Source organism: Schistocerca piceifrons, chromosome 5, assembly GCF_021461385.2.
Source record: "Schistocerca piceifrons isolate TAMUIC-IGC-003096 chromosome 5, iqSchPice1.1, whole genome shotgun sequence".
NCBI lineage: Eukaryota > Metazoa > Arthropoda > Insecta > Orthoptera > Acrididae > Schistocerca > Schistocerca piceifrons.
Genome location: NC_060142.1, coordinates 459,226,863 through 459,242,902, shown reverse-complemented (window position 1 = coordinate 459,242,902; position 16,040 = coordinate 459,226,863).

Here is a 16,040-nt window from a genome sequence, read left to right as displayed (position 1 = left end):
CGTCTCACCTCCAACTGCACATCGCTACGCGCTGTTCACATTCAACTGTCCAACACTACATTAGCGAATATTCCAATAATGAGTCCAACCAGCCACAGACTGCACTCAGCGCAGTCAGCGATTTTCATACAGAGCGCTACGTGGCGTTACCAATATAAAAACGTAAACAGCCTACTTACAGGGTCATCTCGGAGTTATCAATAGCACCTGCATGAGTCATTCGAGGAAATCTTGTGTCATATACCTTCGGCCAAATACTATCACTAGTGAAGTACAGTGTTGGTAGCTGCACTGAAAACTGATGCTTATAAACTGCCTACTAGAAGAGACAAACGTTTCCGATTGACTGACGAGAGGTTCATCATTATAAAAGAGTGTGCTCCAAGGTGGTGAACAAGACCGATTTAGTACACGTATCATTAGTGTAAGGCGAAGCAGGTGTAAGCACGTTGTGCGTGCGTTCCCCTCGGCCGCACTGCGTGGGAGCAGCATATCCGGCAGGAATCTGCGGAAGGCAGGTGCGTGGCGCGTTACGCAGGCCGCGTGTCGCACCTGTCCCATAATGCACGAGGCAGGTGCAGACTGCGCGTGAAATCACAGCGCTCTCTGTAAACGGACGTTGGACAGCATTTATCTCTCTCCCTCTGTTAATAGCTTCCGTAGAAGTGTCAGTTAAATTTTGCTATCTATAACTTCTGTCTTTTCTCATTTGGGAGATGTAACACCTCAATGCTTATAATGGATAAATGACATAAGGACTTCAAAAAATCAACGACGTACTTCTGCTCCCCTGGAATTTTGATTTTTATTGCAATGGTAACATTTCAGTACGTGCAAACTTACTCATGTTGTTGTCGTTGTCTGAAACCGGCCACCGTGACCGAGCCGTTCTAGGCGCTTCTGTCCGGAATCGCGCTGCTGCTACGGTCGCAAGGCTCGAATCCTGCCTCGGGCATGGATGTGTGTGATGTCCTTAGGTTAGTTAGGTTTAAATAGTTCTAAGTCTAGGGGACTGATGACCACAGATCTTAGGTCCTTTAGTGCTTAGAGCCATTTGAGCCATTTTTGTTGTCTGAGAAGAGGTAAACTGATGATTCCCTGAAACCTTTGGATGTATCCTATCAAATGATTGCTTCATTTAGTCACGTTGTACCATACATAAATCACTTTTCTCCTCAATTCTACTCCGTTATCTTGTCTACACATCTAGTATTAAAAATTTTCTCCATCTCTGATTACCTCGATATCATAGACATATGAGGGGCTCTAAGACATCTTAAGTTACAGAAGTCAGGATGTTGTCTTCGCCAACGGGTGTTCATCAGATACAGGTGTATCGTCAGGAGTGCCGCGGGAAGTGTGACATGACCGCTATTATTTGCTATTGGCGGACAGGGTGGGCAGCAATCTGCGGTTGTTTGCTAATGATGCTGCGGTCTACGCTAAGGTGTCGAAGTTGAGTGCCTGTAGGAAGATACAAGATGACAGACAAAATTTCTAGTCAGTGTGATGACTGGCAGCTAGCTTCAAATTTAGAAAAATATAAGTTAATGTGGATGAGTAGGAAAAACAAATCTTAATTTTCCTGCTTGACACAGTCACGCCGTTTAAATACCTGGGTTTTAAGAAGAAAAGGGATATGAAATGGAACTAGCATGTGGGGACTGCGTTAGGGAAGACGAATGGTCGAGTTCGGTTTATTGGGAGAATTTTAGGAGAGTGTGGTTCATCTGTAGAGGAAACCGCATATAGGACACTGGTGCGACCCATTGTTGAGTACTGTTTGAGTGTTTCGGATCCGCACCATATCGAATTCAAGGAAAACATCGAAGCCATTCAGAGGCGCCGATAGATTCGAACAGGACGCTAGTATTATGAAGAGGACTTAGATGGGAATCACTCCCTTTTCGAGGAGTACAGTTGAGAAAATTTAGCGAACCGGGCATTTGAGGCTGGCTGCAGAACGATTCTGCTGCCGCCAACATACATATCGCGTAAGGACCACGAAGATAGGATTAGAGCGACTAGGGCTCGTACGGAGGCATGTAGACACTCGTTTTTCTTCGCTCTTTTTGCGGGTGGAAGAGGAAAGGAAATGACCAGTAGTGGTACAGGGTACCCTCTGCCACGAACCATATGGTGGCTTGTCTGTTGGAAATCTTTTCATACTCTGTCGGATGCGTCCCACGTTTCGTACTAACACATCTCTCCCCAGAAACGTAAAATCGTTAGTATCGTGCCGTGTTTCTCCATATATATGCTACATGTTCCTCGTTCGATAGTGCATTTACGAACCAGCTAACGCCGTACCAGCATCTGGAAATTTTTTCTTATTCTGTCAGGTATTAAGGTATTACGAGGAAATATTTTTCAGATTGTTCATTGGCATGTGCGAGCTGATGAAAGATTACGATTTTTTACTGCTTGCTATTTATAGTATTCTGAGTAGTGGCGTGTGGAATACGAATAGCGTGGCCGAGGTGATGATTCGGTCGTTCACATGGGAGCTTCGAGTAATTTGAGGTTGTTGCACGTTTCACTGCATGTCGTCCTATAGAGTTACGTGGTCTACGAGATCGTAGCCTGTTATGTTCCGTACTGGTATATGTACGTTGTTGTAAGTTAGTCAAACGCTTTAACATTTTTTGTTGTGAACACATAACTGATGTCAGTCTTGTGAGGCTGAATCCTTTACTGACTCTAGGAGGCTTCGCGTTGCTCATGTAAGCGAGCGTGACCTTATGTACCCGGATTTGCACAAAACTCCCAAAACAAATAACTACGTAATGGTTAGTGTTTTTAATTCAAATTCGGTGTATAGGAATATAGCAATAGAAATATTACGATAGGACAATGACTGTGCACAGAAAGTTAGTGTAATTTATGATTGTAGCCTTTGCATTCTTGCATGAGGATAAATACACAGCTGATCTGCGCAAGTGTAGAATTCTTTGCCATATTTATAACACGTTTAAAGTATGTCTATCGATGTTCCAATTGTGATATGTCATGCCTGCATCAGGCCGTAGGATCGGCCTGTAGTCTAGACCAGTGATCGTCAACATTTTTGCTCAAGAGGCAATACCGACATTTTGAGGGGACGTCAGCTCCATATGTACCGATATTGTTATTGACTGAAGTTTAGTATGGTATGAGCTCCCAGAACAAAAAAGGGAATAGGTCTCATGCTTAAAATGCCTGGTTCACTGTTGGGGATTCCAGAGCCGGTATCTAAGTGGTTTGTGAGTGGAACCCATAAGGCTGACTTAAGGACAATGAGATGCCCGTGCAGGCAGGTGTTTTCCAAAACCCATTGGCAACCGAGAGAACAGAAAGACTATCAAACTCAATGAAAAGTTGGTTAACAAAAAGTCAGAAGTCGAAAATATTTTTAATAATCATTTTTAAGTATTGTAGATAATATAGTATCCAGCTATTCATTAGAAAATGCATAAGAAAGAGGCAATACCAATGCAGTTTGATAAAACTGAAACTCAGCCCACCTCTACATAATAAATTCACTCAAAAGTAAAAGTTTGCATGGAATTGATGGCATTCCCAACAGAGCACTAAAAGTTTGCTCCCAACGAATAAGTAGGATTCTCAGCCACATATGTAGTAGCTCACTGAAAGAGGGCATTTTCCGGATGGACTGAAATATGCTGTTGTTAAACCACTGCATAAAAAGGGGGTAGATCTGATGCTAACAACCATCACCCAATCTCACTTCTCACAGTTTTTTCCAAAATGGTTGGAAAAGTAATGTATTCAAGACCAGCTTAACATATTCGTAAAAATGAAGTACTTACAAAATTTTCAGAAAGGCTTTTCAACAGAAAATGCTGTATATGCTTTCACTGGCCAAATATTAAATTCTATGATTACCTGAATGCCACCCGTTGGGATATTTTGTGATCTCTCGAAGGCTTATGACTGTGTGAACCACGAAATTCTTCTAAATAAGCTGAAGTACTGTGGTATGAGTGGGACAATAAACAAACGGTTTAATTCATATTTAACTGTAAGAATGCAGTAGGTTGGAATTAACAGTACAGATAATCTGCAAAAAAAAAAAAAAAAAAAAAAAAAAAAAAAATCAGCAGTGTCCCACAGGGTTCAGTCTTGGGTCCATTATTGTTCTTAATACACTCCTGGAAATTGAAATAAGAACACCGTGAATTCATTGTCCCAGGAAGGGGAAACTTTATTGACACATTCCTGGAGTCAGATACAACACATGATCACACTGACAGAACCACAGGCACATAGACACAGGCAACAGAGCATGCACAATGTCGGCACTAGTACAGTATATATCCACCTTTCGCAGCAATGCAGGCTGCTATTCTCCCATGGAGACGATCGTAGAGATGCTGGATGTAGTCCTGTGGAACGGCTTGCCATGCCATTTCCACCTGGCGCCTCAGTTGGACCAGCGTTCGTGCTGGACGTGCAGACCGCGTGAGACGACGCTTCATCCAGTCCCAAACATGCTCAATGGGGGACAGATCCGGAGATCTTGCTGGCCAGGGTAGTTGACTTACACCTTCTAGAGCACGTTGGGTGGCACGGGATACATGCGGACGTGCATTGTCCTGTTGGAACAGCAAGTTCCCTTGCCGGTCTAGGAATGGTAGACCGATGGGTTCGATGACGGTTTGGATGTACCGTGCACTATTCAGTGTCCCCTCGACGATCACCAGTGGTGTACGGCCAGTGTAGGAGATCGCTCCCCACACCATGATGCCGGGTGTTGGCCCTGTGTGCCTCGGTCGTATGCAGTCCTGATTGTGGCGCTCACCTGCACGGCGCCAAACACACATACGACCATCATTGGCACCAAGGCAGAAGCGACTCTCATCGCTGAAGACGACACGTCTCCATTCGTCCCTCCATTCACGCCTGTCGCGACACCACTGGAGGCGGGCTGCACGATGTTGGGGCGTGAGCGGAAGACGGCCTAACGGTGTGCGGGACCGTAGCCCAGCTTCATGGAGACGGTTGCGAACGGTCCTCGCCGATACCCCAGGAGCAACAGTGTCCCTAATATGCTGGGAAGTGGCGGTGCGGTGCCCTACGGCACTGCGTAGGATCCTACAGTCTTGGCGTGCATCCGTGCGTCGCTGCGGTCCGGTCCCAGGTCGACGGGCACGTGCACCTTCCGCCGACCACTGGCGACAACATCGATGAACTGTGGAGACCTCACGTCCCACGTGTTGAGGAATTCGGCGGTACGTCCACCCGGCCTCCCGCATGCCCACTATACGCCCTCGCTCAAAGTCCGTCAACTGCACATACGGTTCACGTCCACGCTGTCGCGGCATGCTACCAGTGTTAAAGACTGCGATGGAGCTCCGTATGCCACGGCAAACTGGCTGACACTGACGGCGGCGGTGTACAAATGCTGCGCAGCTAGCGCCATTCGACGGCCAACACCGCGGTTCCTGGTGTGTCCGCTGTGCCGTGCGTGTGATCATTGCTTGTACAGCCCTCTCGCAGTGTCCGGAGCAAGTATGGTGGGTCTGACACACCGGTGTCAATGTGTTCTTTTTTCCATTTCCAGGAGTGTATATATTAATGAGTATTGGGTCCATGATTGTTCTTAATATGTATTAATGACTTGCCACTTTATATTCATGAAGATGCAAAGCTAGTTCTTTTTTTCTGATGATACAAGTATAGTAATCACGATGCACAGCAAAGTGGTTCTTTGTAAATGGACTCAGTAAATTTTGAGAAACACACTATTTACAATTCTATACAGTAACTGGCATAATACCATCGATAAATATAGACTTTGAACAGAAGTCTGTTGCTAAGGCAGAATATTCACATTTTCTGGGTGTATACATTGATGGGAAACTGGACTGGAGGAAACACATTGATGATTTGCTGAAACAGTAAGGTTCAGCTACTTACGCTATTAGGATTATTGCAAATTTTGTACAGCTGTTTTATTCACTGCTTTCATATGACATCAAATTTTGGGGTAATTCATCATCAAGAGAAAAAGAATTAATTGCATAAAAGCTTGTAATCAGAATAATAGCTGGAGCCCACCCAAGATCACCTTGCAGACATTTATTTAAGGAACTCGGGATATTCACAGTTGCTTCGCTATACATATACTCACTTACGAAATTTGTTATTAATAACACATCCCAATTCAGAAATAATAGCGAAGTGCATAGTTACAGCACTAGAAGAAAAGATGATCTTCACTATTCTGGGTTAAATCTGACTTTTGCACAAAAGGGGTGAACTATGCTGCCACAAAATTTATTTGTCATTTGCAAAATAGCATTAAAAGTCTGACAAATAAGCAACCAACATTTAAAAACAAATTAAACTAATTTCTGAATTGCAACTCATTCTACTCATTAGAAGAATATTTAGATATGTAGTAGTAACAGAAAAAAATTATAAAAATTGTATTGTTTAGTGAAAACTTATATAAAACTGATACATTCCATATGATTACAAAAAGTCATATTCATGAGCTATGGAACGAGTATTAATGTAACGATCTACAAAACTCCTGTCAGGAAGCAGCAGTCTGCAGAGGAGTGCTATTTAGGAACAGGGGGTCGGCTGGCAGCCCTCCTGAGTGCAACACACAAGCTGTGGTCCCTCTGAGACAGTGGGTCGTTTAAAAGTGCTTCACATTTCTGAAGGTGGGAGTAAGTGATTCTTCGTGATCTATAAAATTATGTTTTCAGTACAGAAAGGCTAAAGGAATTCACCAGTTCTGATTAGTGTTTCGAATTTCATACACTCTAAGAAGGAATTATCCGAGTGAGACGGAAATCGGCAGGTGTCATGTACATGTACAGACAAACAAAGGTTACAGTTTCAGCTGAACTGGATGATTCATTCAAGAGAAAGAGCTTCACAAATCGAGAAAATGAACAAAGCGTTGGTCCACCTCTTGTCCTTACGTAGGCAGTTATTCGGCTTGGCACTGATTGACAGAGTTGTTGAATGTCGTTCTGACAGATACTGTGCCAGATTCTGTCCGATTGAATCGATAGATCGTCAAAACCCCGAGCTCGTTGGAGGGTCCTGGCTATAATACTCCAAACGTTCTCAACTAGTGTGAGATCCGACGACATTGTTGACCAAGGTAGGTTTTGGCAACCACGAAGACAAGCAGTAGAAACTCTCACCGAGCTGGCATTGTATTGCTGAAATGTAGGCCCAGGATAGCCTACCATGAAGGGCAACAAAACGGGGCGTACAATACCGTCGCCGTACAGCTGTGCTGTAAGCATTCCGTGGAAGAGGTCCTGCTATGAAATGAAATGGCCCCACAGACCATCACACCTGATTGTCGGCATGTGAGGCAGCAACAGTCAGTTTAGTATCCCACCACTGCTGGGGCGATTCCAGGAACGTCTTCTCTGGTGATCGGGGCTCAGATCGAAGTGGGTCTCGTCACTGAAGATAATTCTACTCTGGTCAATGAGATTCCACGCCGAATGTACCCGACACCACTGCAAACGGGCTTGTTTGTGCACAAGGGGCGCCATGGGCTCAGCCCCCTTTCTGCGAGCCTCCTATTAATGATACTTGTGGCCACTGAAGAACCAGCTGCACGTCGGATATATAATAATGATGCATCTAGGGCTAGGGCTCTGAGTGTCTCTCTGACGTTTGCTTGGTCCTCTCATTGACGCTGCATTCGGTCATGGTTCATTCATTCCTGGCAGCATCATCGAATAGTTGCATCGATCCTATTGAAATGTCGAGCGATTCGCCGATTCCTCCAACGGACTTCTTTGAACTTAACAACGCGTCCTCTATCAAATGCTGACATGTGCGTGTATTGTTCACGAGCGTGATTGAAAGGTATAGTTACTGTCTAACTGAGTACACAAAACGAAATTGGTTCAAATGACTCTGAGCACTATGGGACTCAACAGCTGAGATCACAAGCCCCTAGAACTTACAACTACTTAAACCTAACTAACCCAACGACATCACACACATCCATGCCCGAGGCAGGATTCGAACCTGCGACCGCAGCAGTCACGCGGTTGCGGACTGAAACGTCTAGAACCGCTCGTCCATCGTGGCCGTCTAAAACGAAATTCCCAACTACTTTACGCTCTGGAGTCGACATGTCCCATGTTTGCTATCCTTGGCAGTTACATGATGAAATTGCGCTGCTGCGTCACACATTGACCCATCTGCCGCCAAATATCAATTTGTGACCAATTTGCGTAACTCCTTAGTTGTGCATCGTTTTTTATTTGCATTAGAGTGTATGTGAGTACTGCAGCTCAGTGTGTGGGCACGTGAGTGGTCAAAACAGAATTCTCACTAAGTAGTGGAGCTTTGAGTTAGACTGGTTTTAATAGCGTAGGAGTGCAGTGAATTGATTTAGGGCCGCCAATAGTTTCCCGGTAACTCATTCGAGTAATAAATCATGTAATTTTTCCTGTGCATCGAGAATAAGTGGGATCCAGTAGCTGTGCGACATTATGGGCTCTCCGATGACGAGACAAAGGACCATGTCACAGTGACAAATCGAAAATATTTCTGTTACCTTCAGCAGCTTTGTGTGACCACTGTTGAATATCGTTGGTGCTGTAATCTTATTTTTGTCTCTTTTACTGTCAAAGTTTCGGTGAGTTTTTTGTTCCTTATTTGCTTCACTAATTTGTTCCTAAACGTAAGGTGACACTCGATTTCATGCTGTAATCTATCTTATCGTGTCTAGTTCCACTTACGGGTAAACGCATTGAAACACCAGAAACAGAACAATTACCACACCTCATACGGTGTGCGAAACCTATTGGGATTCAAAACAGGTTCCATTCATCTCGGAAATGATACAGATCTTGTATGGTTTTCAGTGACATCTTACACCAGTCTTTCAGCAAAATAGTGGCAAATTCCGATAACGACGATGGAGATGCATAGCGATCAGGCACCCTTCTCTTCAAAATAAACAACGAAGCCTCAATAATACTGAGATTTGGCAACTTCAGTGGCCAGGGGAGATGTGACAATTCATCCTTGTGCTCAGATACCCGTTTCTGCCGGCCGGAGTAGCCGAGCGGTTCTAGGCGCTACAGTCCGGAACCGCGCGACCGCTACGGTCGCAGGTTCTAATCTTGCCTCGGGCATGGATGTGTAGGTTTAAGTAGTTCTAAGTTATAGGGGACTGATGACCTCAGAAGTTAAGTCCCATAGTGCTCAGAGCCATTTGAACCAACCATTTCTGGAAGATGACAGCTGTGTGAAAGGGGGCTGTGTTTCCTTTGAACACAGCATCACCACTGGGGAACAAACATTGCACCAAATTTGTCGCATATTGCTTGACAATAATACGACATTGCAGAGTAACCGTGACGCCCAGGAAACACCACGATATAGCCACTCAAATCATCACCCAATCCCTGTCATGTTTCACTCCTGGATCACAAACTCGGCCAGATTTTGAAAAAAATGTGAACAAATATTTATCTAAAGAAATTACTTTATTCAGTTACTCCATATTACACGTCTTATAGCTTCGGCACCACGTTTTCCTGTTGCGGGCATTTGCATAACTGATGTGTGGTCTTGGAATTCCAGTTCGCTCTGTAACTCCCAGCTTATGGAGCTCCTTTCGAGTTATTTTGATGCTGTCAAGGTTTCTTTCAGTCCTGCAGTGACATTCGGAGATGGTGACCTCTTCTGTTTTCGTCACAATCCTCTCCAATGGCCGTTCTTCACGATGACTCAACACACATTTTCGAGTGCGTTGTGACTTAGCGGAAGGTGTTTTTCCGCTTTCCCTTTATGCAGTGTAAATCTTGGAGACGATCCCTCTTTCAGCATCAAACACTGCTTCTACGAGCAGCAACGATTTACCCACGTTCGAATTCACTTAGCTCCGACATGGTGCACGCGCGCTTACTCGTGACACTGTTCTGACTACGACTGCTACTTGAAACCTATTGCCGGCCGGAGTGGCCGAGCGGTTCTAGGCGCTTAAGTCTAGAACCGCGCGACCGCTACGGTCGCAGGTTCGAATCCTGCCTCTGGCATGGATGTGTGCGATGTCCTTAGGTTAGTTAGGTTTAAGTAGTTCTAAGTGTGGTGAGAGTGGTCACACTCGAAAAGACTGCAAGGCCACAGGAGTCTGCATTCCTTGCAAGAGACGTGGCAAAAAGTCTTGTGGAGCCACAGGACGGAACTGCCCTACCTACAGGATGCTCGAGCAAAGGCTAATATCAAGAACTGATTATGGCTGAAAGCGGCATACCAAGCACGATGCCAAAGCGTAAATCCCCGAGCAAAAGGAGGGGGGATGCTATGAGAGCAAGCAAATTTAGGGAATTCCTGAATTCGCTTTCGAGCACTGACTAAACAACAGTCGACAAATCCGTACAGAGTTCCCCACAAAGGAAATTGGTATTAAAACTGAGTTCCCCTTGGTGGTCAGAGCACCCTCCTCTCAAAGCTGGGACACGATGCCGACTAAAGACCCAAAACGGCAAGAACATCCTGTGGTAGCGGCAGATGAATCTGTATATCAACCACTGCAAGAAAATACAATAACAAGCTCCACTGCAAATTCCGTCACACAAGACAACTCGGTGGTTAGGTTGCCACCTGTAGATCCGGTAAAGGTGTACCTGAATCTCGTGTACACCATGCAACTGGCGAGGCTGGAGCAGCCGACTACCCTGACCACTGCCTTACGACATGTGGTCTGCGTAGGACATGAGAATGTGTAAGTATGCTGTTTAAGTTTTTATACTGGTAACGCCACGTAGCGCTCTGTATGAAAATCACTGGCTGTGCTGTGTGCAGTCTGTGGCTGGTTTGCATTGTTGTTGGCTATGGTAGTGTCGGGCAGTTGGCTGTTAACAGCGCGTAGCGTTGCACAGTTGGAGGTGAGCTGCCAGCAGTCGTGGATGTGGGGAGAGAAATGGCGAAGTTTTGAAATTTGTAAGACTGTAAGACTGCTATGTATATTATGACTTTTGAACACTATTAAGGTAAATATATTGTTTGTTCTCTATCAAAATCTTTCATTTGCTAACTATGCCTATCAGTAGTTAGTGGCTTCAGTAGTTTGAATCTTTTATTTAGCCGGCAGTAGTGGCGCTCACTGTATTGCAGTAGTTCGAGTAACGAAGATTTTTGGTGAGGTAAGTGATTTGTGCAAGATATAGGTTAATGTTAGTCAGGGCCATTCTTTTGTAGGGATTTTTGAAAGTCAGATTGCGTTGCGCTAAAAATATTGTGTCAGTTTAAGCACAGTCATGTATAATTTTTCTAAGGGGACGTTTCATATGGCGACCCTGCCAGGATTCGAACCTGGAATCTTCCGATTTTTTCTTGTAGTTTGTGCAATTAGTGCAGCCTTTGTTTATTACTAGCACGTAATTGTAGAGAGAATTTCCTTTGTAGTTGTAGTTTTCATTCTTGTACAGTAAATCAGTTGTGGCATTCATGTAGATTTGCACCAAGTATTTCGCAGCTGCGCTTGAAATTAACGAGATATTATTTTCAGTGCTATGTTAATGTGTTTTCTTATTTTGCTCTTCAAATTGTGCTTTTCTGTGTTGTCGTGTGAAATATTGTGACAATAGTGGCGTGTGAAAAACGTAATACTAGGCTCCAAAGTAAACTGAGAAATGACAGTGAAGACGAAAGCAGTGTGTTAGCGCCACCGTGTAATGAATTAACTAATGTTCAAAGTAGTAATTTGGTAATTATGCATAGGGAAATGGAGCGGGCTGCAAATAATGGTGTAGGCAGTGAAACAATTAGTGAACAGGGAAGCATTATCGATCGATCGGTCGGCAACAGCTTGCCTCAGGAATCCGAAATGACAGGACACAATCTTGCAAATACCGTAGAATCGCGTTTTGCGTCCTCGCCGTTTTCTCAAATAAGTCAAGACACATTTTCTGCTTTTCAAAATGCGAATATTGCCGGTTCAAATGCATTGCCGAATAGCACTGAGGAACATGTTTCAGACACCAGTGCATTGTTATTACAATTAATGCAACAAATGGGACAAAAGCTTCAAAAGTTAGACACAATGAGCAACAGTTAGACACAATGGAACAAAATCAGAGACAAACACAGCAAAAGCTTCAAAAGTTAGATACAATGGAACAAAATCAGAGACAAACACAGCAAAAGCTTCAAAAGTTAGACACCACACTTGAACACACGTGTGAAGATTTAACTACTGAGTTACATAACATTGAATCGAAGTGTCAAAAAGTCTGTAATGACGTAAAAACACAAATTTGTGAGCATTTCCAACCTATTTTTTCGCGGCATGAAAATGCATTACAGAATCATGAAGCAGCCATAAAAGAACTGCAAACCATTGTTCATGAAAATCATGAGACCTTGTGGGCTAAAATTGACTCAGTTGCATCTATCGATTCGGTTACGCTACTTGCAAAAACTCAGGAAAACTTAAAGGACACAGTAGATACGATTTCAACACAAATGGACACTCTGAAACTTGGTTTAGAAAAACACACTGAGGAAATAAGTACACTATCGGAGAAAGTAGCCGAACTTTCGGATCAGTTCACTAACTTATTTGCAAAGGTATATGATGATCTGAATGACACAAGACCTGTAGCCGTCACTGACACAGAAGAGTGTGGACAAATTAAGAAATTCAAACAAAATCAGAATCAAATTAATACGCAATACAAAAGAGAAATCCGGGAAGTACAAGATCAGTTGGCACAAGTAATACAAAAATTAGATATTTAAGAGGACACTCGCGCTCCAATACGGGAAGAGGAACTTAGAAATACGGAAAAGCCACAAAATAATAACACAGGGCATTTCGGAAATTATGAAAGAAATTGGCAAGGTGCACCGAATTTTGAGATGGAACCGCCGACACGACGTAGCAATGACCGATATGCTACTCGCCGACACGATAATTTTGACTATAAGCTGTTCATTACTACACGTAAATTCAAAACATTTAAGAATTCTGGCAACGACATTCATCCACAAGCGTGGCTCCATCAATTCTCTCATTGTTTTCCTCCCAACTGGTCATTAGAGCACAGATTTGAATTTATGTGTGGCTACTTAGAGAATGAACCAGCTGTAAGAATGGGATCGGTCATTCACGATTGCCACAGTGAAGGAGAATTTTACCATGCCTTCCTCTCAGCATATTGGTCTCAAGCCACACAAGGCAGAGTAAAACATAGCATCATAATGATGAAACATTTCGAACAATCTGAATTTTCCAGTCCTGTGAAATATTTTGAAGACATGATGCACAAGAATCAGTACCTGTCAAACCCATACAGCCCCTCAGAACTGATCCGCATTTGCTTAATCAAACTACCTGAACATTTACGACATTTTATTTTGGCAGGACTTTGCAAAGATGACATGGAAGCTTTTCAGGGACTGTTACAAGAGTTGAAAATTGACACTGACAATCGCGGAACGCGAAAACAGGAACAAAACAATTACAGATCACATCCGTCACAATTCCGCAATGAAAGAAATAATAACTTGACACGACAAGGCTATTCTCACAACACAAATCGTGACCAAAACAGACACCACCCGTATGATAACCGTTGGCAGAGTAGTAATAATTACAGGGAAAGATCACCTCTCCGCGGTAGTGACTATCACAGAGACAATCAGAGAAACAGACTATATGGGAACCAAGATAATTATTAAAAAGGGAGACAGAATAACTTTAGACGCAATGGTCCAGCGCAATGGTCCACCACGTGACCGACAAGAAAGAAACTATGGAATCTACCGACATGACGACAGACGATATGATCGTAACGACAGACCTGAATTGCATCAGAACTGACGGGATTCAAACAGGGCGGGGCCCTCTCGACAAGGTGAACTGTAGAAGTTAGGTCTCCAAATCCCAATAACGACGCGCGCCGACAAAGAGAAAATAGGCAATGACTCATAGCGCTGAACACGCAGCTGCCGTAGCTAGTAATTACGTAAAAATGGAAGACATTAGGGACATCTTACTCCAGGAACACGACGTAAAACATAACAACATTGCATATCCTGTGATTCACATTACAGTAAATGACGTAAAATTTACGGTAGTACTTGACTCTGGCAGTCCCATTTCAGTAATTAGTGAAACAGCCTTTAGCAAATGCAACAAATCGAACGATTGCCCCAAACTTCCGTTACGTAAGATTAAACTAAAAGGTGCAATCGTTGGAAAAAGAGAAGATGTACGCCAACAAACCAACTTAGAATTCTTTTGTGAAAGCCACAGCTTCTCTATGAACTTTCTTATTGTTCCATTATTGTCGACGGAAATTATATTGGGAGTAGACTTTTTGAATGAATACAAAGCAATCTTAAACTTTCACGATGCTGAAATAAGTTTAGAGAAAGAAGGTAAGTCAATAGCTTTGAAAATTGAAGATTGGCTCTCAAACCATGACGAAGAAATTAATCGGCATTACCTCCTGTTAGACAACAGTTCGGATTTTTCGACGGAACTTGACACTAACAATCACTCTGCAAGTACTGACAGGGATGATATCGACGGCGCATTTGATACTAATGAGTTAATTCAGAATAAAATTCAAACAATTGAGAATTGTAATGACACTGATAGGCAAGACCTTTCTGAGATTTTACAAGCACATTCCACAGTTTTTACTCACAAAACAGGAACAATCAAGGGATTTCAATACCAATTTCGTGTTCGTGAGCATACTAAATTTTGGTTTAGACCATACGCAATTCCGGTGCATTATAGGGACCGTGTGAGAACAGAAATACGATCTATGCTTGACGAGGGCATTATTGAGTCTGCAGTAAGCTCATACAACAATCCATTACATGTTGTTGAGAAGAAAAATTGTATCGATCAGGCTTGTCTTAGATTCGAGACAAATCAATACTATCATCATTCCTGAAACAGACAGGCCTCAAACGTTAGAAAAAGTTCTTCAAAATTTTAATGGTGTAAAAGTGTTGTCTTCTATTGATCTCAGATCCAGCTTTTATCAGATTGATTTTCATCTAGAATGTAGAAAATACACAGCTTTCCTTTGTTTCGGCGTTTGTTATCAGTTTCGGAAACTTCCTTTTGGTTTGAACATTTCTTCGGCAGCATTCATTCGCGGGCTGAATTCCATATTACCTGAGTTCTTAAAACGTCACATCACCTTATATGTGGACGATATTCTGATAGAAGAAGCCTCATGGGAACGACACAATCGCATCCTCAACAGCGTGTTACATATTTTTGCAGAATCTCGAATTACAGATAACTTGGAAAAGTTTGAATTCGGTAGGACAAAGGTGAAGTTTTTGGGACATATTATTTCTTCTGAAGGCATTCAGCTGGATCCTGAAAAGTTAGAAGCAATCAGAGCCATTCCAGTTCCATCCACAAAAAAACAAGTCCGCAGTTTTCTAGGTCTCGTAAATTTTTACCGTCGTTTTCTGAATATGCAAATTCTAGTTACACCAAAACTTTGTTCTCTCACTGGAAAAAATACTATTTGAAACTGGGACGAACAAGCACAGTTGGAATTCAATTCTTTGAAAGAATCGCTACTTAACACGCCAATACTAGCTCATCCCGATCTGTCACAAGATTTCTGCCTTAGTACGGATTCTTCTAAAGTCGGTCTTGGTGCCCATTTATTTCAAGAAGCCACAGAAAATGGCACTACTGTTCAGAAAACCACTGCTTTTGCTAGCCGAGTGCTAACAAAATCTGAAAAAAATTATTCCCTTACTGAATTAGAAGCTTTAGCTATCGTTTGGGCTATTAACTAATTCCGTTTCTTTATTTCTGGTAAGCACGAAAAAGTATACAGTGATCATCTTGCATTACAAATTCTTATGTCTTCAAAATTAAATCATGACAGGTTAAAACGTTGGGCATTGTCTCTGCAAGAATTCAACTTCACAATAGTCTGCATTCCCGGCAAGGAGAACATTGTTGCGGACGCACTGTCACGCGCGCTGGTTGGGTTTGAGAAATGTAACACAGAAAGCAACCTCGAGAAAAATTTCAGTATTCTTCACAT